Source organism: Macrobrachium nipponense, chromosome 6 (genome assembly GCF_015104395.2).
Source record: "Macrobrachium nipponense isolate FS-2020 chromosome 6, ASM1510439v2, whole genome shotgun sequence".
In the NCBI taxonomy this organism is placed as follows: Eukaryota; Metazoa; Arthropoda; class Malacostraca; order Decapoda; family Palaemonidae; genus Macrobrachium; species Macrobrachium nipponense.
Genome location: NC_061108.1, coordinates 64,389,712 through 64,417,288, shown reverse-complemented (window position 1 = coordinate 64,417,288; position 27,577 = coordinate 64,389,712). Strand labels below are relative to the sequence as shown.

General features: G+C 40.7%; 1 protein-coding gene across 1 annotated transcript in view; it reads right to left on the bottom strand.

Annotated features, from left to right (window-relative positions):
- The window catches only part of LOC135216540 (adenylate cyclase type 9-like), a 702,034-nt gene that overhangs the window by 48,549 nt on the left and 625,908 nt on the right, over positions 1-27,577 (bottom strand). The gene's annotated exons all lie outside the window — the stretch shown is intronic.

The following is a 27,577-nucleotide window of genomic DNA, read 5'->3' as shown; positions in this document are numbered from 1 at the left end:
TTATCTCGAAATTTCGTTTTTCGAACAAATGCTCGTACTTCGAACTAACTGATTATCTAGTTTATAGTACTTGTATTCGACAGCTTACTGTGTCTTACAAGTTACTGTATTAATTTTTTTTTTCATTTACAATATATAATTCAATGATAACCATATTAGACAAAATAAATTAAACTATAAAGCATTTCACATAAAATTTAGCATAGACGATGTCTAAAATCATATGTAACAGCGGTGACATCACGCCCAGCTGGCTTGAGACTGAACGAGGGAGCGTTGATATGTTGAGGAGAGAGGAAGAAGAGTTAAAATATTACTGTAAGTATGTAAAAGCAACAATGATTAACATAAAATAGGGAATTTCCCGATACAGTAGTACCTCACGATACGAAATTAATCTGTTCTGAAGCTTATCACTTGGATCTTCCTATTTGCTTACTCCTACTAAAGGCCTCTTTAAAAAAATAACTATCCAAGGAAGATTGCTTCTGCCTGCTTTTCACAATGTTCCTGAAACTTCTCAGGCAAACTTCATCGAATTGCGCAAGCATACGACCTGTGTAAGCCTTTTTGGGGTGTGTCTTTTCTACAAATGATTGCACTTTATGAAAAGCAGCCAGAGCATCCTTAATTTCTGCCGTTGTCATAGGGTCGTCGTCCTCCTCCTCGCTGCTGCTAGAGAACTCTTCTTAAACGACGTTATGTTGCATGGCCTCCAACTCCTTCAGGTCATCCGTTGTGAGCTCCTCTTGGTGCTCCTCAAGAAGGTCACTGATGTCGTCCTCGTCGACAACCAACCCCATGAACTTGCAGAGTGCAACGATCTCATCAAGATCTGGTTGCGAAACAGTTTCAGGATCGTCAACTGTTTCTGAATCTGCATCAGCTTCACCCACATTGAATCCCTCGTAGTCTCGGGCGGATACGGCATCAGGCCAGAGTATCCTCCATGCAGAATTCAAGGTTCGCCTCGAAACCTCATGCCAAGCTTGATCGATGAGTCGGATGCATATGACAATATTGAAATACTCCTTCCAAAATTCACGCAAAGTGAGGTTTATGGTATAGCTGATGTTGAAACATCTCTTGAAAAGATGTTTCGTATACAGCTTCTTGAAGTTCGATACAGGCGGCCCGCGGTTAACGGCGCAATCACTCAACAGCGAATCGGTTTTACGGCGGTCGTCAAAAATATTCATTAAAAAAATCAGGCATTTTAAAGGTATCTTTACGGCACAATTTTCAGTTAACAGCGCCGCTAGCGCCGTTGTCTAACGAGTTCATACATTTGTAGACATGCCATTCAGACCATAAAGGTTATGCAAATTATATTAACAAATTTTATGGAGAGTTATTACGTAGGCATTAGGGTAAAATATATGCCTCTGACGCTGTTCTATGCCGAAAATATCGAGTTACATAAGTGCAAATTTAGCTATAGATGTGTCGATTTATAAATGTTCATGCTTTTGTTTAAAATGTGTATGAAAATGTATTACGTGAAAGGTATTTTTATTTCTTTACAGAAATATGATACAAAGGCATTTTTGAAACTGCCCTTCACGTTATCAAATACGATGTTTTTTCATGTTCTTTCTTGTGAGCCGCCGCCTGCCGCTCTTCCGAAAATATCGATTTTAAAAAAAAGTGCAAATTAGCGATCGATGTGTCGATTTTATAAATGTTTATGCTTTTATGTTTAAATGTGTATGAAAATGTATTACGAATAGGGTATTTTTATTTCTGTGCAGAAATATGATAAAAAGGCAGCTTTTGAAACTGCCCTTCAAGTTATCGACTATAATGTTTTTTCAGGTTCGTTCTTGTATGCCGCCGTCTGCCGCTCTTCCAAAAATATCGAGTTAGAAAGAGTCCAAATTTAGCGATCGATGTGTCGATTTTTTAAATGTTTATGCTTTTATGTTTAAAATGTGTATGAAAATATATTGCATAAAGGTGTTTTCATTTTTGTACAAAAATAAGATACAAATTAAGGCAGCCTTTGTAACTGCGCTCCACGTTGTCAGCGGATGTTTTTTCATGTTCGTTCTTGTCCGCCAGTACCGAAAAATGCATTGTGTTATTTTATTAATTATGCATCTTTTCCATAAATCCTTTAAAAAGTTATACATTATTTCACTGTATCCAAGAATATTGTATGTATTCTCATATTATTGTATTTTAAAATACTATGGCAAATTTAAGCCAGTATTCAGCGGAGCGGCCAATGTTGTGGTTTGAAATCAGCTGATGAATACGAGTTTGTTTCACCATAACGCAATTCTGAGCGAATGCTCTTGCTTCTAGTTAGCATAAATGAATATCTATATACTTGACTTAAATGAGACAAAGTTATTTTTCCTTATACAGCGTGTTTTTAGGTGGAAATATATATTGATATGTCTCGTTGTGAATGTGAACTACTATTTTTTTCGTTAACAGATTACGTTGGCGGCATTGTTTATTGCGTAAAAAATGACGTGATTCCGTTCGCAATAATCCTTTATATCATCGTAATACGAACTTTACGTTATTTATCTTATATCGGCGTGAAACCAACAGTAAAATGTGTTCTTTCAAGCACAGTAGTTTTGATTAAAATGATTTTATCCCAATTTTATCTACAGTTGTGTTTGATGGCAGACGTTTACTGCAGTTTTATCCTTGTTGCCGATGTACGATAATAGTCATTAGCAGCTTGAACAGTTTTCTCAGCTTCAGTTATAACTAGGTTTAAATTTAACAGTATATTTCCCGATTGATCTTTAATCTATATTGATCTCTGATCTATAGCAAATAAAGTTATTACATTAAGATATCTCAGTTGTATTCTATACATAACGCCATTTATAACAAATACGGTAATGTTGTACTGTAGTACGATGATTGAAATACAAGCCAAACAGATGTTATCCAGTTCGGTTGTACTTAGAAAAAAAAAGTCGTTTCTCGTTCGGTTGTTCATGGCTGTACACGTTCACGCAACGAGTATAACGTTAAAACCATACTTTCATCATTCTCTTTTGCTGTAGATTGAACTTATGTAACTAGAAGATGGATAAAGTTAGGCCATTGTAATTTTGATCTCTCATAAAATCGGACTATCGTAAGACTAATGATCGTAACCTGAACACTACAGCTACCTGTACACTGTATAAACTTTATTATATCTTTACATACTCTAGACACCCACATGTACTGTACAGTAAATTCTATAGTACTATACTGCATAAATATAATTTTACTTAATGCGCCGTTGTGGGATTACGGCGCCTTTGACTGGGCTAGAGTTTCGAAAAAAGGTGTGCGGTGGCCATAGGCTTTAAAATCGCCCAGCGTCGAAAATCGCTTGGCGTCGGTGGCCAGGAATGGAACCCCTGCCGCTAACCGAGGGCCGCCTGTATATATCACTTGCTGGTCCATGGGCTGGAGGAGAGGGGTGGTGTTAGGCAGAAGATAAAGAACCTTGATAAAAGAATACTCCACTAGGATATCTTCCTCGATGGTGAGCAGGGGCATTGTCCAACACCAGCAGACATTTCAGAGGGAGGCACTTTTCTTCCAAGAATTTCTTCACTGTCGGGCCGAAACACAGATTTACCCACACGGTGAACAAAAGTCTTGTTACCCAGGCTTTCGCATTAGCCCTCCACATCACTGGAAACTTCTTCTTCAGCACTTTGTGGGCCTTGAAGGCTCGAGGAGTCTCCGAATGATACACAAGTTGGAGCCTCACCTTGCAATCCCCACTGGCGTTCGAACAAAGTGCGAGCGTAAGCCTGTCTTTCATAGGTTTATGCCCGGGTAGCTTCTTCTCTTCCTCCGTGATGTACGTCCGACAAGGCATTTTTTTTCCAAAAAAAGCAAGTCTCATCACAGTTGAAGACTTGCTGAGAACTGTAGCCATCATTGATCATCATCTCGTCGAACGTCTTAATAAAGGCTTTGGCCGCTTTCGTGTCTGAGCTGGCAGCCTCCCCATACCGCACCACCGAATGGATGCCAGTCCGTTTCCTGAATTTTTCAAACCACCCATGCAAAGCCTTGAAGTCTGGGGTTGGCGTCGATGTCCCTTCTCCTCCGTCGTCTTCGGCCTGGGTGATCAAATTGCTGAAAATAGCGCTGGCCTTGTAGCAGAGTGCCGTCTCGGTTATCGTACCGCCAGCGATTTCTTTGTCTTTTATCCATACAAGAAGCAGCCTCTCCATCTCATCGTGCACGTGGCTCCTCTTGTTGGACAAAATAGTCACGCCCTTGGAAGGTGTAGCTGCTTTGATGGCTTCCTTCTGCTTAAGTATGGTGCCTATCATCGACAGATTTCGGCCATATTCCTAAGCGATCACACTCAACTACATGCCAGCCTCATACTTCTTGATAATCTCCATTTTTGTCTCCATAGCAAGCATCCTCTTCTTTCCGTGAACTTCAGCAACTTTCTTGGGACCCATGACTATATGTACGTAATTAAGTTACTAATTAACCCTTTAACGCCAATTGAACGTATTAAAAGTCGATATAAACTGTCTGTTGGGTGCCGATTGGACGTATGGTACGTCGATATAAAAATTTTTTTTTTAAATTCGTGGAAAAATAGTTATGGCCTTCTAGGCAAAAACTTTTGAATCACGCGCCTTGGGGATGCTGGGAGCTTACGGATCAAGGCTTTGTTTTGTTTACAATCGTTACGCAGGCGCGCAAGCGCGAATTTCTTTCTTATCGCACTAAAAAGTATCAGCGACACATCTCAGAAATTATTTTGTCACTTTGACATAATTTTTGCACCATTTTATATTAGCCGTTACATGGAGTATTATATATGAAAATGCGCGCAATTTCATGTAGAATACAACAAAAAACTCCTCATGGTTGTAGCTTTTATCAGTTTTAAAATATTTTCATATAAATAACGATAAGTGCCAAAATTTCAACCTTCGGTCAACTTTGACTGTACCGAAATGGTAAAAAAATGCAATTGTAAGCTAAAACTCTTATATTCTAGTAATATTCAATCATTTACCTTAATTTTGCAACAAGTTGGAAGTCTCTAGCACAATATTTCGATTTATGGTGAATTTATGAAAAAAAACTTTTTTCCCTACGTCTGCGCGGTATCTCTTCCAAAAAAATCATAAATTTTTTCGTCTGACTGTCGTAATGTTTGCACCATTTTAAATTAGCCATTACAGTTTTATATATAAAAATGTGCGCAATTTCATGTAGAATAAAACTAAAAACAGCACATGGTTGTAGCTTTTATCAGTTTTGAAATATTTTCATATAAATAAAAATAAGTGCCAAAATACATAACAACCTTCAGTCAACTTTGACTCAACCGAAATGGTAAAAAAAAGGGATTTTGACGTAGGAAAAATCTATTTCTGAGCAAGGAAGCCGTGTCACCCAGTGATAAATATTGCTATAATACCAGAGAACTGCTAAATTGGACCTGCCAGAATATTCCGGCTCGCTCTCGCTCACCTTCATTAAAAGGTGTCAGTATAGTTCTGGGGCGAGTGAAAACCACTACCACGGCACCCTCTCCAATTAGCCTCGCCTACATCAAAAACCCCTAAGAAAAGGGGAGCCGTCCTACGGCTTGCTACCTACCACCGCGTAGGTAGCGGATGTAGCGTCATTCCTTCAGATAGCCGTATACGAGACACATGCGTTTTTTTCTTACTCGTGTTTTCGCTATTTTGGATTTTTTCCTTCGTTATGGATCGTCAATCTCCATCGGCATCCAAGTTAAGTACTGTTTTAAGTGTTGACACTATTTAGGGAGTGTTTTCTGGCCTTCGTGCCCTTATTATTTAGGTTTTTAGGAGGAGTCGCATCACGAGGCGGCGGCTCCATTAGAGCGTTCCCTTTGTGTGTCTCTTCGGTTTCACGTGGTCTTCCATACCTAGAGGTCTGATTCGTAATAGCACTTTTTATTTATCATCTCCAGTGTTTTGGATGCTGTTTTTGACGGTTATATTTATGTTTTTGTATTTTATTTTATTTTATTGTATTTTCTCCTTATGCGCTGGCATGGGGTTTTTCTTCTGAGCACGTCTCTTTGTTTTGTGCCCATCTGGAACGAGCGTTATTCTTCATTCATGTATTCATTTTATTTAACAATACTGCTTATTTCATTCCTTTTGTTAGTCATTTTCTTCTCTGGCCGCCTGTCCTTTGTTCTTACGTTCCAGCCTAGGCCAGCTCTGGGATTTCCTGGATGGGGCCATCCTTATCGGGTGGTCTTACTCGGTTGTCCTAGGACTGTTCTGTTCCTCTTTCTTATTTTTATTTTCCCACCCCGTGTCCAGTACATATTTTATTGTCTTATTTTATTTATGCTTTGTATTTGTGTTGGGTCGGCTAGGCTAGTCCTCTAGCCTCCCTCTCGGTCTCTCTCGTGGTTCATGATACCGCAAGGGAGGCGGGCGGTCACATGATCGTCTCCCCCTGCCGACCTACCTTCCCCCCCTCCTCACAGCCCCCACTTAGGTGGGTATTTATCTCGCTCACGTTGTCCCTGACGGCTGACCCGAGTTCTCATGGAGGGGTGGAAAGGGGCCCCACAGGCCCTCGGTTTGCGGGTGATGCTTCTCAGCCGACCTCATCCCAGCGTGGGGGAGGAGCTTCGCTTACCCAGCTTCGGTTCCGACCTGGCTCGGGCGAGCTTGGTCCTCCTCGGCTCTTTGGGAACCTTACTCCATTTGCCCTCTGACCCTCTCTCCCCGTCTAATGGCGGAACAGGCTTCTGGCTACTATATCCAGAGTCTCGGAGGTGAACGTCTCTTTAGTGGCTATGCCTCCGTCAGGCGAATATTATTTTATTATTTTATTATATCATTTATGTTTTAGAGTATATGCTCAGCTGCGAGTTACTACTCTAGTGTATTTTGATTAGGGAACCTCCGGGTTCCACCGTTCCGGTCTCACCTTTCGCTAGTGCTCCTCCTCTCCAGTTTTATATAGTAGCGTCAGTGGTTAGCGGCCTGTGCTCCGTTCTGTCTGGAATGCATCTGCTTCCCACTGCAACAACTCCGGAATGCTTAGTCGAGTGCATGGAAGGTTTGGCAGGTTCGGACATATTTTGTTAGTCCGGGATACTCCGGTATTATTAAATGTTACCTAGAACTTCCTATACCTATTGTCAATGGTACTCATGTATCATTATTCTTACAGGCCACCCGTTGTTTGGTTGCCGGCTGTAACGCCGTGATCCAAGACCCTTGTGGACACGACGTTTGCCGGAGCCATGCCTCTTGCGCCGTTCAACTGGAGGGGTCGATTATGTGGCACCATGAAAACTGTTTTGCCTGCTACGACCTAGTCGAACGGGTTACCTCCGACGTAAGTTCCCCTTCCTTGGGGCTCACAGCTAACTTTAGGGTGGTTATTCACATGTAACATGGTATAGTTTAAGAGTAATATAACTCTAATTTTGTTTATAGAATATTAACTTAAGTTCTTGGTTAACAATTTCCTTCTCTTACAGGCCTCGAAGGCTGTCCGGGACGCTGCTCTCTCCACCCTCAAGGTTTGGGTAGGTGGCTTCGGGCGCAACGTTGGCAAAGCAAAGCCATACATCCTGTCGCAAGATTTGGCTACCTTAATCTTCCCGGGGGGAAAAAGTGCGGGCTATGTGGACCCGAAGTTGGCAGCCCCTGTCATCGCCTCTATTCAGGCTGCAGTTGCTGGACAGTCGGAGGAAATTTCGCAGCAGGAACTAATGGAGGAAGTGCCTGCTCCAGATATGGTTCAAGAGCCCCTGACTTTAGACATGGGCTATGGTAAGAGTGGTAATGAGGCTAGTCTTCCAAGTGCTCCGGGTCTTTCCTTGAGCGCTTCTGATACTTCTTCTCCTTCGTCTTCTAATTCTTTTCAAGGTTTCGCCGGGGGATTACCTCCTTCTAGGTCGAAATCCCTCTCAGCAATTCCTAAAGTCAAAAGTAAACTTCATTCTAAACTACTGCAAAAAACTAAAGACAACCCCAAAAGATCATATGATAGCATAAGTCATAAAACTCCGGCTCAACATCCCGGAGTGGACAAACCCAGGCAGAAGTCCCTGCCAAGGTCCTTGAAGTCTAAGCCTCTAAAGGGGAAGTCTTACCCTTCCCTTTCACATCCCATTCCATCGACCTCCAAGGGTCAGGTACCTCATAGGGTACCAGAGGAGAAGGCAGGGTCCCCCTCCTTTCATTCAGATATGTTCAACACGAATATATTGGAACAGGTCGGTAATTTAGGCAACTTGGTCCAAGAAGTACTTCACAGGTTAGGTACACAGGAGTCCTTAATGGCAGGGCTCCCAGCAGGGTGTGTCGGGTATGGTGCATCCCAGTCAGTTGGCACCAGGCCAGGTTATGCCAGACAGTTCCACTCTCCCTCCTTTCCACCCGAGTAATCCTTGGAGGGTGGCGAACTACACCCCTTGTGTCAACGGAATGTTAACCATTGAGGGTTGCGGTACTCGAAGGCTTGAAGACTTCGAGTTCTACCCTCCGGGGTTACAGGCTCCTTTCATCGGCTATGTCCACCTTACGGAGTCTGCTCTAGTTAGGGAGGACAAGGTCCCAAAGGAAACTAATCCTTTTGAGGGGCCAAGCCCACAGGCATGGATTCGCAGTCTGGACGAGTGGAACTGCGCGAATACCAAAGTAACGGCCTTCAAGAGTCCGTTCACGATGTTTACAACGGATGACGAGAAACCATTACCGTTCACTTCTAAAGTAGCGGAACTCACTCTTCAGGCAGTTATGAGGGATGAGACTGTGCCTCAACTGAGGGAGACCGACCCTACATCATTGTTGCTTCCAGGGAGTGATGACATTTTGGGTAGACCTTCCGGCAACCTTCTCTGTAAGGGAAGCTTAAACCGGACTGTGCGATCACCCTATTTAGCGAACGTCTCCCTAGGCTCTCAGATGCTTTGATACAAACGGAGTTCGACGCTACGACAAGGCTTGCTAGGTCTCTTAACTCGCTGGTAATGACCGAAACTGTGGCCCTTGAATATGCACAAGAACTGCTGTTTAAGGTCATTGCGAAGTCGTTACTGCTTAGCATGCAATGCGACCTGTACGACTTTGCTGTGGCTAGGAGAAACTGCAGAAAGCATTTCCCAGCTGAATCTACAATTAGGCATGAACCAAATAAACTCCTGGCTTCTTCCATTTGGGGTGCAGATCTCTTTCCGGCCTCGGTTGTTAACGAAGTCCAACCCGAAGTTGCACGCCTCAATCAGAGCATAAAAGTTCGTTGGGGCATAGTATACAAGAGAAAACCGGATTCCTCCTCCTCAAGTTCCAAGCCCAAAAAGAAGCCTAGGAGGTTCCAGCCTTTCCAGGCTCCTCAACATCAGACGTTGGTTCAAGCCGTCCCTGTGCTTCAACCTTCCACCTCTAAGGCCCAGCCCCCGCAGCAGTTCGTTCTTCTGCAGCCCCAACAGCAGCAACCTTCGGCCTCTTTCGCTGTCTCTCCTGCCTTTAATCAGGCCTATGAGAACCAGGCATTTCAGGTCTTCAATAGGTTCGGCAGGGGGGGCAGGGCTAGAGGTCCCTTTCGTTAACGTGCCGGCAGCAGAGCAACCGGCCGTGCCAGAGCTGCAAGGGGAGGCCGCGGATCGCATCCATCATCAGCCCAATGAGGTCTCGCAGGTAGGAGGGAGGCTGTACCACTTTCGTCATCGTTGGGGGTTCAGCAATTGGGCACAAAGCATTGTATCCAGAGGCCTAGGCTGGAGTTGGATCGAAAGTCCTCCTCCATCCAACACCTTCTATCAGGAGCCGACACCGGAGTTAATAGAATACTCTCAAGACCTCCTTCAAAATGGGGCGGTGTCAAAGACAAGGTATTCAAAATTTCAAGGGCGCTTGTTCAGCGTTCCAAAGAAAGGCTCGGACAAGCGAAGGGTGATCTTAGACTTGTCCCGTCTAAACTTATCCATTCGCTGCGAAAAGTTCAAGATGCTGACCATCTCTCAGGTGCGGACCTTACTTCCCCGTGGGGTCGTCACCACCTCTATAGATCTTACAGATGCCTACTATCATGTCCCGACAGCACGGCACTTACGTCCGTTTCTAGGCTTCAAGTTAGGCAAACAAGCCTTCTCTTTCAAAGTAATGCCCTTTGGGCTCAATATAGCCCCGGATCTTTACGAAGTTGGCGGAAAAGGTAGTACAGAAACTAAGGTCACAGGGCATCATGGTAGTAGCCTATCTGGACGATTGGCTGGTGTGGGCGGCAAGCATCGAAGAATGCAACAAGGCTACGGACAAGGTGATCTGTTTCCTCGAACATCTCGGATTCAAGATCAAGAGGGGAAAATCCCGCCTGACTCCGGAGTCCCGGTTTCAGTGGCTGGGCATTCAGTGGGACTTGGATTCTCATACTCTTTCCATTCCTCCGGCAAAGAGGAAAGAGATAGCCAAGGCAACCAGGCAGTTTCTAAAGTGCAAACAGACGTCCCGGAGAAACCAGGAGAGGATCCTGGTTCTCTACAATTCGCCTCAGTGACAGACGTACTTCTGAAAGCCAAACTCAAGGATATCAATCGGGTTTGGCGATCCAGGGCCAACGCAAGATCCCGGGACAGGCTCGCCCCGATCCCGGAGATTCTGCGCAAACGTCTCCGCCCTTGGGCGGAGGCGAAGAATTTAGCGAAGAAGATCCCGCTACAGTTTCCCCCTCCGGCCTTAGTGATTCACACAGATGCGTCACATACAGGTTGGGGGGAATACTCTCAATACAGGAAGGTACAAGGAACTTGGTTACCTCAGTTCCAACAGCTTCATATAAACATCCTGGAAGCTATGGTAGTGTTCCTTACCCTAAGGAAACTTCGTCCAGCCAAGAAATCACACATAAAGCTGGTGCTCGACAGTGCCGTAGTCGTGCACTGCATAAACAGGGGAGGCTCAAAATCAAGTCATCTAAACCACGTGATGATAGCCATCTTCTCTCTCGCAGCCAAGAACAGTTGGCATCTATCGGCCACTCACCTAGCAGGGATTCAGAACGTGGTAGCAGACGCGCTTTTACGCTCAGTTCCTCTGGAGTCAGAGGGGTCTCTGGACAGCAAGTCGTTCAGGTGGGTGCGTCACATGGTACCAGGGCTCGAGGTGGATCTGTTTGCAACAGAATCAAATCACAAGCTTCCATGTTATGTGACTCCCAACCTGGACCCTCTGGCTTTCGCCACGGACGCACTGGCCATAGATTGGAACCAATGGAAGAGGATATATCTTTTTCCTCCAGTGAACCTTCTCTTGAAGGTTCTGCACAAGTTGAGATCTTTCAAGAGCCAGGTGGCTCTCATAGCCCCCAACTGGCTGAAGAGCAATTGGTTTCCTCTTATCCTAGAATTGGGTCTCCGTCCTCATCGGCTTCCGAATCCCATGCTGTCCCAACAAGTCCAAACGAAGACTGTGTTCGATTCCTCAGGTCTTCACAAAACCCTAACTTTATGGACTTCATGAAGTTTGCTGCTCAGAGGGGTGCGGACATAGATCCTCAGAACATCCTGTTCTTGGAATCAGAGAGGCGAGAGTCAACACTTCGCCAATACGATTCGGCGGTCAAGAAGCTGGCTGTCTTCCTCAATGAATCAAAAGTTCATACAATGACCACAAATCTAGCTATCACCTTCTTGCATTTATTTGAACAAGATTTGGCAGCTAGTACAATAACCACAACTAAATCAGCCTTGAAAAAGATTTTCCAATTCGGGTTTGACATAAACTTAACAGATTCTTACTTTACCTCAATCCCCAGGGCTTGCGCCAGGCTTAGGCCTGTTGAAAGACCAACAGCATTGTCATGGTTCCTAAACGATGTCCTTAAGTTGGCATCGGATACTAACAACTCAAAATGTAACTATCAATCTCTTTTGCAGTAAACTCTATTTCTAATCAGCCTAGCTTCAGGGGCTAGAATTTGAGAGTTGTCTTCTTTATCCCAGGGACCCAGGTCATATTCAGTTCCTATCTTCGGGAGAGGTGTTACTTTCTCCAGATCGCAGGTTTCTTGCCAAGAATGAGGATCCTCTAGATCCTCTAGATAGGTGGGCTCCATGGAAAATTATTCCGCTCCCACAGGACCCATCCCTGTGCCCTGTGAAAACATTAAAGGATTTCCTACATAGGACTTCTATGAAATCCAAAGGGCCTCTGTTCATTAGATAAAGGTGGCACCATCTCTCTGAAAGGCATACGACAACAAATTCTTTATTTCATTAAGAAGGCCAACCCACAGTCATTCCCACGGGTACATGGCATTAGAGCTATAGCAACGTCAATTAATTTCTTCCAGCACATGAGCTTCGAAGATCTGAAGAAATATACCGGTTGGAAATCCCCCCACTGATTTTTAAATGCCACTATCTTAAGTCTTTGGAGGACCTTAAGTTCCCGGCGGTAGCTGTGGGGAACACTGTTTCCCCTGCTACGGTCAGAAGTAGTTTGCAGTAGTTACCTTGTCTCCTTCCATCCTCCTTTCCTTCCTACCAGCCTCATTATCAGTCTACCTCAACCCAGTAGCGTTCAATCATTTACCTTTATTTTGCAACAAATTGGAAGTCCCTAGCACATTATTTCGATTTCTGGTGAATTTATGAAAAAAAAAAAAAAATTCCTTACGTCCACGCGGTAACTCTTCCGAAAAAAATCAGAATTTTTTTTGTCCGATTGTCGTAATGTTTGCACCATTTTAAATTAGCCGTTACATAAAGTTTTACATATGAAAATGTGTGCAATTTCATGTAGAATAGAACAAAGAACAACCCATGGTTGTAGCTTTTATCAGTTTTGAAATATATTTTCATATAAATAACGATAAGTGCCAAAATTTCAACCTTCGGTCAACTTTGACTCTACCGAAATGGTCGAAAAACGCAATTGTAAGCTAAACTATTACATTCTAGTAATATTCAATCATTTACCTTTATTTTAAAAAAAAATTGGAAGTCTCTAACACAATATTTTGATTTATAGTAAATTTATGAAAAAAACTTTTTCCTTGCGTCCGCGCGATAACTCTTCCGAAAAAATCATAAATTTTTTAGTCCGATTGTCGTAATTAGCCGTTACATAAAGTTTTATATAAGAAAATGTGCACAATTTTATGTAGAATAAAACAAAAAACAACCTATGGTTGTAGCTTTTATCAGTTTTGAAATATTTTCATATAACGATATAGAAAAAATTCGTCCTACGGTCAACTTTAACTCGACCGAAATGGTTGAAAACTCCAATTGTAAGCTACAACACTTACAGTCTAGTAATAATCAATCAATTACCTTCATTTTGCAACAAACGGGAAGTCTCTAGCATAATATTTAGATTTATGGTGAATTTTTGAAAACCGCTTTTTTTTTATGTCGCGCGTTACGTATTCATGCATCATTTTGTGATAATATTTTCTCTGAGTTGCTTTGATCGTTTTACAATGTGTTACATACCAAAATGATTGCAATTTAGTGTACAATACAACAGTAAAAAATTAACTTGTTAGCTTTAATCGTTTTCCTCAGCGCGATTTGAATACAATTATATATAAAATTTTGTTTTCACACTATCATATATCCCATTATTTATAAATGATAATGATATTTTTTCAATTCTGATGGTTGCATACTAAACTTCACGCAATGACAAAAAAAAGGAGCAAAAATTAACTCTTAATCTTGAAAACTAAGCATGCTGTGATTTTTTTAAAAAAACATTTTTTCCGCTTCGGCGCTCACTCCCAGAGCCCGCTGGCATACGGGAGACGATTTTTATTATACCCCTTTGGCGTTAAAGGGTTAAGTTCTCACACAACAAGATAAAGTACAAAGCGAAATCACTAACTCGAATTAACGTTAACCAATGAAATCATATATGAACGAACAAATTCCGCATGCTCATGATAACGATGCTGCTACGGAGTGACTGAAGAACGCCTTTACGTAGATGCACGATGGGAGAGATGCTGACCAATAGGAGAGCAGGGTCTTATGGCAGTGACTAGCATCAGGAACCAATGGGAGAGCGGGAGGATGGTGGCGAGTCTACTCAGTTGGCGGCGCATGAGTTTTAAAATTGTTCTCTTGTGGTCCGGGTGAATCTCGGGACTTTACAGCAACAACCTTTCGTAACCCGAATTATTTTCGTATGCAGAGGCAAAAAAATCTTCGTATTTGCTTTCGCAACTTGAATTTTTCATAAGTTGGGACTTTCGTATCTCGAGGTTCCACTGTAAATTTAATGTAATGATAAACCATGAAAACAATAAAATGCAATACAGAAAAAAAAGTCTTAACCCTCTTACGCCGAAGCCCTAAAAATCAAAACCTCTCCCGTATGCCGACGCCGGTTTGGAGTGAGCGCGGAAGCGGAAAAAATATTTTTTTCAAAAAATTACAGAGCGCTTAGTTTTGAAGATTAAGAGTTCATTTTTGGCTAATTTTTTTTTCATTGCCTGAAGTTTAGTATGCAATCATCAGAAATTAAAAATAATATCATTATCATATGTAAATAATGCGATATATGGTAGCAAAACAAAAAAATTCATAGATAATTGTATTCAAATCACGCTGTGCAAAAAACGGTCAAAGCTAACGAGTTAACTTTTTTTTTTCGTTGTATTGTACACTAAATTGCAATCATTTTGATATATAATACATAGTAAAACAATAAAAGCAACACCGGAAAAATATTATCACAAAATGATGTACGAATTCGTAACGCGCGGACGTAAAAAAATGTTATTTTCAAAAATTCACCGTAATTCTAAATATTGTTCTAGAGACTTCCAATTTGTTTCAAAATTAAGACAAATGATTGAATATTACGATACTGTAAGAGTTTTAGATTAGAATTGCAGATTTCGACCATTTCAGACGAGTTAAATTTGACCGAATGTCGAAATTTTTATATATATATTTTTTATATGCACATATTTCAGAGATGGAAAAAGCTACAACCTTCAATTATTTTTTATTGTATTTTTCATGAATTTGCGCACATTTTGATATATGAAACTCTATAAAAAGGCTAATATGAAAAGGAGCAAATATTAGGATAATGCGATGTACGTATTTCGGAGACTTGCGGCCGCGAATCGGCGCGCGGTGAAGGTAAATATATTTTTCAAAAATTCACCATAAATCACATATTGTTTTAAGAGACTTCAAATTTGTTTCAAATGAAGAAAAATGACGGAATATTACTAGGCCGTAAGAGTTTTAGCTTACAATTGTGTTTTTCAACTATTTCAGTAGAGTCAAATTTGACCGAACGTGGTTTTTTTCTGTTTATCATGATTTATATGCAAATATTTCGAAACAAGAGAAAAGCTACAACCTTCAATCATTTTTAGTTGTATTCTACATGAAATTGCACACATTTTCATATATAAAACTTTATGTAACAGCTAATTTTAAATGGTGCAAACATTTCGACAATCGCACAAAAAAATTCTGATTTTTTCGGAAGAGTTACCGCGCGAACGTAAGAAAATGTTTTTTTTTTCATAAATTCACTATAAATCGAAATATTGTGCTAGAGACTTCCAAGTCGTTGCAAAATGAAGGTAAATGATTGAATATTGCTAGAATATAAGAGTTTTAGCTTACAATTGCGTTTTTCGACCATTTCGGTAGAGTCAAAGTTGACCGAAAGTTGAAATTTTTGCACTTAACATTATTTATATGAAAATATTTCGAAAATGATAAAAGCTACAACCATGGGTTGTTTTTAGTTGTATTGTGCATGAAATTGCGCACATTTCCATATATAAAACTTTATGTAACGGCAAATTTAAAAGGGTGCAAACATTCGGACAATCGCACGAAAAAATTTATCGGAAGAGTTATTGCACGAACGTAAGGAAAAAGTTTTTTCATAAATTCACCATAAATCGAAATATTGTGCTAGAGACGTCCAATTTGTTGCAAAATAAAGGCAAATGATTGAATATTACTATAATATAAGAATTTTAGCTTACAATTGCGTTTCTCGACCATTTCTGTAGAGTCAAAGTTGACCAAAGGTTGAAATTTTGGCACTTATCGTTATTTATATGAAAATATTTCAAAACTGATAAAAGCTACAATCATGAATATTTTTTTGTTGTATTTTACATGAAATTGCGCACATTTTCATATATAATACTTCATGTAAAGGATAATTTAAAATGGTGCAAAAATTATGTCAAAGTGACGAAATAATTTCCGAGATGTGTCACTGATACTTTTTAGTGTGATAAGAATTCGCGCTTGCGCGCCTGCGTAGCGATTGTAAACAAAACAACACCTTGATCCGTGAACTCCCAGCATCCCCCAAGGCGCGTGATACAAAAGTTTTCGGCTGGTAGGCCTATAAGTATTTTTCCGCGAATTTTAAAAAAAACATTTTTGAGCCGACGTATGATACGTCCAATCGGCATACGGGAGACATTTTGACTCGACGTTTAATACGTCCAATCGGCGTAAGAGGGTTAATTGAGCCAGTGTTCGGTGTGCCGAGTGAGAAGGTCTAGTTGAACAATATTAACAAAATAGTAAGTGAAAGAACAAAGATTTTCACAATAAAAATTATCATATATGATTAACAAAATCATTTGTCATTGCTGTGATACACAGCTAACTTGTGGTAGAGGGAGGGGGCATTTATATATTTGAGGAATAACGAGTAAACAATTTTAAGTTATCGTGCATTGTGGTATTTTTGAGGAGAGAAGAGACAGTAAAATCTTTACTATAATATGTACGTAAAAGCAGTACCATTTCACATAAAAAACAAAACATCATAAATGATTAACAAAATCATTTGTCATTGTGGTGATACACAGCTAACTTGAGGTAGAGGGAGGGGCGTTTATATTTTTGAGGAATAACGAGTGAATGATTTTAAGTTATCGTGTGTTGTGGTATTGTTGAGGAGAGAAGAGACAGTAAAATCTTTACTGTAATATGTACGTAAAGGCAGTACCTTTTCACATAAAAAACAAAACGTTATTTCACAATAAATTAAACAACGATAAAACATGAAAACAATCAAATGCAATACAGTAAAAAAAAATAAATAAATAAAAAGAAGAAGCAGCAGCAGCTTGGTCAAGTCAGTGTTCAATGCGCTGAGTGAGATGATAGAGAGAGAGAGAGAGGAAATGCCATGCCCAGCTGACTTAGGGCTGAACAAGGGACCATTGATATGTTGAGGAGAGAAGCAGAAAAGAGTTAAAATATTACTGTATGTATGTAGAAGCAATAACTATTCACATACAAAAGGGAATTTCCAAATAAATTTAATGTAATCATAAAATAAGAAAACCATAAAATGCAATACAGAAAAAGAGAGAGAGAGAGAGAGAAAAAGTCTTAACTGAGCCAGCGTTCGGTGCGCCGAGTGAAGTATAGTTGAACAATATTAACAAAATAGTAAATGAAAGAGCAAAAATTTTCACAATAAAATTTAGCATAAATGACTAATAAAATCATTTGTCATTGCGGTGATACACAGCTAACTTGAGGTAGAGGGAGGGGGTGTTTATATTTTTGAGGAATAATGAGTATATGATTTTAAGTTATCGTGCATTGTGGTATTGTTGAGGAGGGAAGAGACAGCAAAATCTTTACTATAATATGTATGTAAAAGCAGTACCAATTCACATAAAAAATAAAATGTTATTTCACAATAAATTTAACAATGATAAAACATGAAAACAATCAAATGCAATACAGTAAAAAAAAAAAAGCTTGGTTGAGTCAAATGTTCAGTGTGCTGAGAGAGAGAGAGAGAGAGAGAGAGAGAGAGAGAGAAGTTAAGAAGAGCGAGAGAGAGAGAGAGAAGAGAGAGAGAGAGAGAGAGAGAGAGGGCTCTGCTTCCCATTGACTTAGCAGCTGGGCTGGGATGATTATTTGTCCATTTCTTTCACTCTCCTCTGCCCAAATGACTTATTTTTGTTACAGTAAAATACCAATCTAGTGACTATTGCTTTTTACAATTTTTAACTACTGTAAAAGTAACTAAGCTCTGTAATAAACAAACTGGCGCTGCTTTCAGCTTCTGCATGCCTTCGATTGTTTCTTTAAACGGCTTCCTTATGAAAATGACATTTTTATAATAAAATTAGATTTTGTATATACTTACTCAGTACAGGTGGTCCCCGGGTTACGACGGTTCCGGCTTACGACGTTCCGAGGTTACGACGCTTTTTCTTAAATATTCAATGGAAAAATCCGTCCTGGGTTACGACGCTTGTTCCAAGGTTACGACGCTGACGCTTCCGACGCTCCGAGTTAACGACGCTTTTAAAAAACGTCATACTATGATAAAAATCCTTTATAGTTTAGCACAGTGTATTAATAAAAATAAGTGTCTGGTTAGATTACAACAAAAATTTTGAGGTTATGATGATTTTCGACACTTTTTATGTCGTATTTTTCTATGTTTTTTAGTGACGCCTCATATGCGGAACTAGTTTCCGAGCAAATGAATACATACTAGCTTGCGGTGCGCAAAGTTTACATATAACAGTCCAAAAGCGCAAATAATGAAAAAATCATTGCTTATTTCCAGTAATAATAACAAAACGAAGTTTCTGGTTAGATTACAACGCAAATTCCAAGTATCCAAAGAGAGACATTATCCAGTAATTTGATCAGAGAGAGAGAGAGAGGCGTCTTCCGACGCTCCGAGTTAAGGACAGAGAAGTGTTAGTTTCGTTAAACGGCCTCTGACTCATGCCAGTAAATGTTTTGTTGATACTAATAATATAAGCCTATTTAAGGATACGTTTACTTTAATTAGTCTATATGATACGTAAATAGTAATCAACTGTTCTTGTAGTCCTCAAGATTTGGCAAAATCGAAGTATCCAAAGAGAGACATTATCCAGTAACTGGAACCTTGACATAAGAATTTAATTTGTTCCGTTACCATCGCCGTATATCAAAATAGTTGTATCTCAAAGCATTTTTTCCCATTTAAAATAATGTAATATGTATTAATCCATTCTAGCGCTATGAAACCACACCTAAACACAACTAAATTACATATAATATACACAATTTATACACAAATAAACGAGTAATAACACACACAATAAAAAAAAGAAAGGAATTTTACTTATCACAACGAAAGATGACGTGAGGCCAGCAGGGGGAGGAGGTAGGGAAGGGTGGCAGGGAACGATTTGCTCTCTTTTTATTTACGTATGTACACTAATAACTACGTAATAAACACAAATGAAATAACATTGCTAAACTAATTTTTATTTATATTTTCTAATCAGTTCGTAGTTTAGAAATAATGGTGATGCCTTTGGAAGGTTTTTATAGCTTCCTTCTGCTTGATGATCGTGGATATTGTAGAAGGATTTCGACCATACTCGTTTGCCAAATCGACGATACGAACGCCACGTTCATGCTTTGCTATAATTTCATGTTTTGCTTCCATCGAAATAATTTTCTTGGGTTTTTTCTTATCACCTGCTTTGTCTTTAGCTTTGGGACCCATGGTTAATAATAAAATAGACAAAATAACACGAAAAATAGGCACAAATACAACGAACTAAACAACGACGTGTTAACGATGCAGCACCAACAAACAGACTGAACGCCATTTATCGATCGCCTATACTAATATCACATCGTAAAATCGTATCTCAAATATTTCATTGTGTATCAAAGCATATATTTTCGCAAATTTTCTGTTGTATCTCAAAACATTTGTATATTAGGGCAATCATATGTCAAGGTTCCAGTGTAATTTGATCAGAGAGAGAGAGAGAGAGAGAGAGAGAGAGAGAGAGAGAGGAGAGATAGAGAGAGAGGAGAGATAGAGACGAGAGAGAGCGAGAGAGAGAGAGAGGGGAGGAGAGAGAGAGAGAGAGAGAGAGAGAGAGAGAGTCTTGGCAACAATGGTGAACAGATAGGACAGGGAAGTGTTCGTTTCATTAAACAGCCTCTGACTCATGCCAGGAAATGTTTTGTTAATACTAATATATAAGCCTATTTAAAGATAAGTTTACTTTAATTAGTCTATATGATACATAAATAGTAATCAACTGTTCTTGTAGCCCTCAAGATTTGGCAAAATCACTCCAGGTTGTACATAAAACTTCAAGAATGTAGTGTCACCAGAGGATTACAATAGTTTTTACCTTCAAGAACCAGCATTCTTTTATGAAAATAACTCCAGGTTGTACATAAAACTACAGGAAACAACATGTAGTGTAACCAAAGGATTACAAGTAAGGTTTTTATAACTTTTTATTAGTTTAAGACATATTTCCAAACGTCGTTCCGGCTTACGACGATTTTCGGGTTACGACGCGTCTCAAGAACGGAACCCCCGTCGTAACCCGGGGACTGCCTACTTATATAGCTAAGAGTTTCTACTTGACAGCAACATAAGTTCAAATTTCGCGGATAGCGTTTCGATGGCTCAGTGTAGGTATACAGTACTGTCCCCCTACGGCAATACTAGGAATGACTTAGCTAATCACGTCATTCTGTTTTATGCATAATGTCCATAAGAGGGGAGGTGGGAGGCTCTGATCATATAATTACTGGGTAAGTATATACAAAATCTAATTTTATTATAAAAATATCATTTTTGTATATGCGACTTACCCAGTAATTATATAGCTGATTCCACACTGAATGGAGGTGGGATCATGGACATATTCTACTCCAAAGGATTAAATCATGTAATGACTTTGAAATTGAAAAGTTGCTAGCATTGGAAAAACAATGCTTGTCATTCCTATGAGTTAAGAGAGATATACTCATGAATAGCTACTGCCTCTGGTTGGCGTTCATCTTAATTTATAGTGGAGGGTAGCTTTCTACTTAGGGGAAACTTTGCAGCGAAGAGGACGGTCCTATGACTAGCAAAGTATGATAGGTGCCCGCCCTTGCCCTGGGCACAGCACCTCAATAAAACAACCAGAAAACTGACACCTACACTGAAATAAAGTCAAGACCCATCCACTAAGTGTGGTGGGTTCTCCAGGTACAATGTGCCCCCTGGCTCTCCAAACTCAGCACCTTGCTGAAAAGGTGAAGAGATAATAATAGAACATCTAATGTTTCCTTCCACGATGCCATGCCAGTCACTAAAATGGTGAAGAGATGCTGAAAAAATTCAACACTTTTTAAACCTACATAAACCATAGAAGCAAAATCGCTCACACCTCCAGATGTTAGATGGCAAAAAGGGTATAGAGGGCAAACAACACCTGAAAACTAAGGAGGTAGAGGTAGTTCTTACATCCTTAGCTTTGCTACAAAATATGCCAAAAACACCTGTTACAATGTGTTAAACATGAACTCCATATAACTAGAAGACAACACATTTATATAATTCGGGGTGAACAATTAGTAATAGAACACTTCACGTATTAGAAAACTGAATATGGAAGACAAAAACCACTTTGTTTGTCTGAGAAATCATTCTGAATCATCTCAGTGGCCTATGGGTCAATTGCGACGACGCAGACTTACGGAACTTCTGTTGTACTCATACCGTGGGGTAAACAGAAAGATGATAATGAGTCTAAAGACACAAATCTCTCTGTCCAACGATTCTTGCAATGGCAAGTGTGGAGATCAAAATAGGAACCATACGAGAGAATCCAAAGCCAACCAGAGACCTGAATTAGCAGTCAAACCTCGACAGCAGAGAAACGATACTAATTTGAAGTCAGCCAAGCACAGAAATTCACTGAGAAGGCAGTCACTGCTCCTCACGTGACTTCATAGGCTGAGTTGCCTGGTAGCACATTCCACCTTGGAATGCATTTGTCTTGTACAGCCATCAAGTTCACGACAGATACCCTTGAGCACCTACATGATAACCACAACAAGAGGAAAAGAAAACCTCCTTGTTTGGTGATCAATCAAATTCTGTGGTGTTGTTGCCAAAACATCACCAAAATAAAAACCAAAATCAGCAACTCTTGGAAGGCCCGGAAGGCTGTCCTGAGTTTCAGGATATTAAGAGAAGGTACTATTCGTCTTGGTCACACATCAGAAGAATTAATTTTTACAGGCATACGCCTATTACTCGAATGGTACAACTGATAACAGACACATGTCGCGAGAATATAAAAGTATGTATATTCGTAAGCTCCTGTCAACCATGCATCAGCCTAATTCTTCACTTTGAAGAGAAAAAGAATAAGGACTGGAAACAGACCTCCTTCATTCTCTAATAAAGAGAGCGAAGGTGAAGCTATCCCGAAGGAAAGTTTCTATGGCGATAGCAGGGCACCCAAGACTGCTGGTTCATACCAAACTGATTGTTCCCAAAATGGAAACACTGACTGGAAAGATCTTATCATCAAACCAAGAACATAGGCTCTCGCATCCGAACTCTGGTGAGAGTAATCCGTAGATACCTCTTATTCAGAATGACTGTTCTTGTTCGCTTTTCTTGGAACTAGAGGGAGCAAGTGATAATGCACACAATCATCAACTTGCGGTGAAGATAGCAATCGAAAGACTTAGGAAAACTTATTCGCCTAAGCGAAAAGACGTTTCCTGAAGGGAGAGCAAAGGTTTTCACCCACCAAACGGAACATTCTCTTCCTACAACTGGTTCGACAGCGGGAATGTGAGAGAGAATACAGTAGAACTGACTGTGCCAAAAGATGGCGACAACTTGCTATTTCTTGCCACGCATCTGTCTTCGTGATCAAAACTTAATGATGACTACATAAAAACCTTCTCGACTCTTGTGATGTCCTGTTCAAATGGTGGCTAACGAAAGATCACCTAGTGTAGACAAAAGTGAACAAGGAGACTGTCGTCGAACATCCAATAAGAGCATACTACCAACAGCTGTTGCCAGGTGAAGCGTGGAAAAAATGTTGAGCGAGCTAAAGTAAGGAAGTGGAGGCCTTCGATGGCACAGAGGCTGAGTGCCTGGATAGAGAGAGAGAGAGAGAAGACAAAAAAAAAAAAAAAAAAAAAAAAAAAAAAAAAAAAAAAAAAAAAAGGCCATATGGTAAAAAGATTCGAGTGGCTAGGCACCAATACCTGGTGCTCATCATAAGATTCAGTACTATTCTGATGAGTGTCTAGGATAAAAGTATTGAGAAGGCTCACATATACCAACACAGGAGTAGAGTTCAAATCCATTTCTTCTTCTGTGAACTATAAGTCGGTATCTGTACCTGTAAGCGCATGTGAAGGTGTGCAAGTTGACAAACTGGCTGCGAACATCTGGGAGGACTAGCTATCGGAAGCAAAAGGTCGCTTTCAATCCTTTCAACATCTACGTGCTAACACAGGGCATCCAAGATTAGTACTAGTTAAGTAAAATAAGTAACCTTTCTTTAATTCGATAACTACTGATGACCAGTTTAACCAAGGGGGAAATAAAAACTCCCATCGGACTCTCTCAGACGAATCAGCTGAGTTGCGAGTCGAAAACTGACAGAGTTGGATCAGCTGAGTCACAAGTTGAACATCAACTGAGAGTTGAATCAGCCGAGTCTCGAGTCGAAAAACAACTGAGTCGGGTCTCCAGTCGCAAGCTGAAGGAACATAGACCGAGTCAGACAGACAAGCAGGACTGCAAGGGTGCAAGGCTTCATTGACCGAAGAATACCCCTTCACAGGTCAAGAGACCAAAGAATCATGTCATCGACTCGATCTATTAGGTGACAAACCACTGGAATAGGACTACAACTGTACACTGTCACTGATACACCTTTCCAGCAGCGTTGGGTTGAAACCTATACACTCACAACAGGTTCGAACGAAGAGGAAAAATCCTTCTTCACATCACATCCATCAAGAAGCCTTTTCAATGGCTGTCTGCCAATACCTGGGAAAAGCTACAGGTTTGACCGAGGGGGCAACCCACCCCGGACTCCCATCGACTACCATTATGTCCTCTCCTAGGCTGTTCTTGGCTGTGAGACTAAGCAGGAGTCTATGAGATCCGAGGGGCCAGGCAGTCACCTCCTCTGACACATCTAGAAAGATTGAGGGAGCGACTACCTGTATGCAACCCCCCAACCTCCCTTGGGCCTCCAGTATGTTTTCTCCCCAGTGCAGGGGAACGGGACTGTGACCTTTGTCTAGGAGAATCGAGGGACAAGTAGTCACCTCCTCCACTGCACAACACTTCACTGTTACTTTAATAAATTCACGATAATCAAAATAAAATGCTGTCAAAGGCATGGGAAGGAAGCGATAGAGCCAAGAGTGGGAGCAAATGACTGATATAATAGGGTTAGTAGGAGAGAAAATGCATCAGCTTTGGAAGGCATGAGGGGAGAGTCGGAAGGTGAGAGTCAAACACTGGGTGTTAGGCAGGCCACAGGCATAGGCGCCCAAAACACTGGGCAGCCATTGTCTACCCAAACTCTGAGCACTCAGCAGTCACTGGCGCCCAAAACGCTGGGCGCTCAGCAGCCACTGGCTGCCCAAAACATTGGGCGCCCAGGGGTGGATGCTCTGACAGCTGGTGTTTTAAATAAGCTGGCCTTATGTCAGCTTAGGCTCTTGCTCCTAGACAGACAATAGGCAAGATGCTAACATCTCTGGAAATCTCAGTTACTTATTACTTTATGCAAATAATAGATTCGTAATCGATTACCGTAAATGAAATTCTGGTAATTAGGCAAGAAGGAATGTAAAAAATGTATGAATAACATTAGCTTTTCCTATATTTAGTCTTTGTATATAAATAACGCAAAATGATGCTCGGACAGACTAGAGGCAAGATGCTGGCGTCTCTGGAAACTTAATTACTTATAACTATTAGAAAATAAGCGGTCAGTAATCGATTGATAACTTTATATGGATTTCTGGCATCTATGGAAAAGAAGGCATTGTTATTTCTTTCAAATCGTGTAAATGTGTACATTTGTATAATGAATAAAAAAAAACAAATTCCACTCTAATTAGTGATCAAGGAAGAAAAAAAAAAGTATTTACAAATATAGCATTTCATATATTCAGATATGTATTCAAAATTCAGATATGTATCCAAAATTAACTTGTATGTCTATATGTTTACACTCTGAAATAACAAGAATTCAAAGTAATCAAATTCAATAACTGATTATGCACTCTCTGTGGCCTCAGCCATACCCCACTAATTAACTTGAGTGGCCTGAGCTCCAGTCCGACATGCAAATTGGAGGTAGAGTTACTGAATGTGAATATTCACAACTGTATGACACCAGGAAAATACCTCTGTACACCGGAGCCATCCCAGCTCTCTCTGTAATGTAACAAAGTACTGTCGAAGCAAAAATGACTTTTTTATAAAATGATATTGTTATAATACAATAAAGTTTTGTACATACTTACCCGGCAGATATATACTTAGCTATAGTCTTCGACGTCCCAGACAGAAATTCAAATTTTGCGGCACACGCTACAGGTAGGTCAGGTGATATACCCTCCCGCCGCTGGGTGGAGGGACTAGGAACCATTCCCATTTTCTAATCAGATTTTCTCTTCCACCTGTCTCCTGAGGGGAGGCTGGGCAGGTCATTAATCGTATATATCTGCCGGGTAAGTATGTACAAAACTTTATTGTATCATAACAATATCATTTTTGTACATGCAACTTCCCCGGCAGATATATACTTACTGATTGGCACCCTTGGTGGAGGGTACGAGACAGCTAAATAATAAAAATTAAAAAACAGGAAACAACATATGTTGCAGGTCAAAGACCTTGGTTCTTACCTGATTGGGCAGAAGACTTCATGGATACTGTCTATGAGTCTGCTTTGCCTCAAGAGCTTCAGCGAGGTAGTGACCTATGACTGAGAACTCTTCTGGATCTTGTCAATGGGGGCTTACCCACTTACATGACAAAACCTTTGCCTCTGGCACTATCAAGGAGCACAAAACCAATCCCGCCCACCTGACCATCTTCTAACCTGTGTTAGAAATAACAATTGAAAGGGGTTACCAATCAACCCTCTTCCCAACAACCATAAAAACACAACACCATATTAAAAATAAAAATAAACTAAACTAACATGGATTAGTCTCAGCTCCCTGTCCCAGCACTGAATCTGCAGAGACGTAGGGCCCCAAAGAGAAGCACTTATCGTAAGTCACTCTCACGTCTCTCAAGTAGTGAGAAGCAAACACTGAGTTGCATCTCCAGTATGTAGAGGCTACAATATCGTTCAGCGACATATTCTGAAATGTCAGAGATGTCGCAAAGGTGCTTACTTCATGTGCTTTAACTCTAAGGAGTTTAAACTGTTCATCATTGCACGTCGTATGAGCCTCTGTTATGACGCTCCTCATAAAGAATGCCAGAGCGTTCTTAGAAATGGGCCTTCTAGGATCTCTGACAGAACACCAGAGACTCTCTAGGGTGCCCTTAAGCTTCTTTTTCCTTTCCAGATAGAACTTAAGGGTCCTGACAGGGCACAGGAATCTCTCTATCTCTCTTCCCACTAAGGGTGAGAGCCCTTTGACCTTGAAACTTCTACCCAGGGTTTAGAGGGATTCTCGTTCTTCGCTAAGAACAAAGGTTTAAAAGAGCAGATTGCCGACTCTCCTTTAAACCCAACTCTAGCATCCAGAGCCTTTAGTTCGCTAACTCTTAGCAGTCGCCAGCGCTATGAGAAACAGCGACTTTATAGTCAGGTCCCTGAAGGACACCTGTTAAGGAGGTTCGAACTTGTCCGATACTAGGAACTTGAGAACCACATCTAAGTTCCAACTAGCGGTCTAGAGTACTTCTTAGTTGTCTCAAAAGAGCTGATAAGATCATGCAGATCTTTATCCTCCGCGATATTCAGGTCCCTGTTCCTGAACACCGCGGATAGCAAGCTGCGATAACTTTTAATCGAAGAGACAGCTAAGCTGCATTCTTCTCTTAAAAAGAGAAGGAAGTCAGCAATTATGGTCACAGAGGTATTGGATGAGGATAGTATCTTCGTCCTGCACCATCTCCGAAACACTTCCCACTTCGACTGGTAGACTCGCAAGGTTGATGACCTGCGAGCTCTTGTGATTGTGCTAGCAGCTTTGCTCGAAAAGCCTCTCGCTCTGATAAGTCTCTCGATACAGTGGTACCTCGACATATGAAAGGCTCAACTTACGAAAAACTCGAGATACGAAAGCAAATACGAAAAATTTTACAGCTCTACATACGAAAAGTTTTCAAGATACGAAAGGTTGTTGCTGTAAAGTTCCGAGATTCGCCCGGACCACCGAGAACAATTTTAAAACTTCCGCGCCGCCTACTGAGTAAACTCGCCACCATTCTCCCGCTCTCCCATTGGTTCCTGATGCTAGTCACCCCATAAGGTCCTGCTCTCCTATTGGTCAGCATCTACCCCTTGTGCTTTACGTATTCTATTGGTAAAAGGATGCTGTAAATTGAAAAACTAATTCATGCAATACATTTAATAAAAAAAAAAAACATTAGGTAAAGATAGAATAAAGAATAGAAATGAATGGTTATTATACTGTTTGGTAGTTTCAGTAGTTGAAGAGAGATAATGAAAATTTATGGCTTACTGTGTAAAGTGATTGCTTGGCGATCGTTCGATACTCGTGAGTGCTGGATGTAAACAGAAGTTTGGAAGTTTTTTGTTTGTTTGT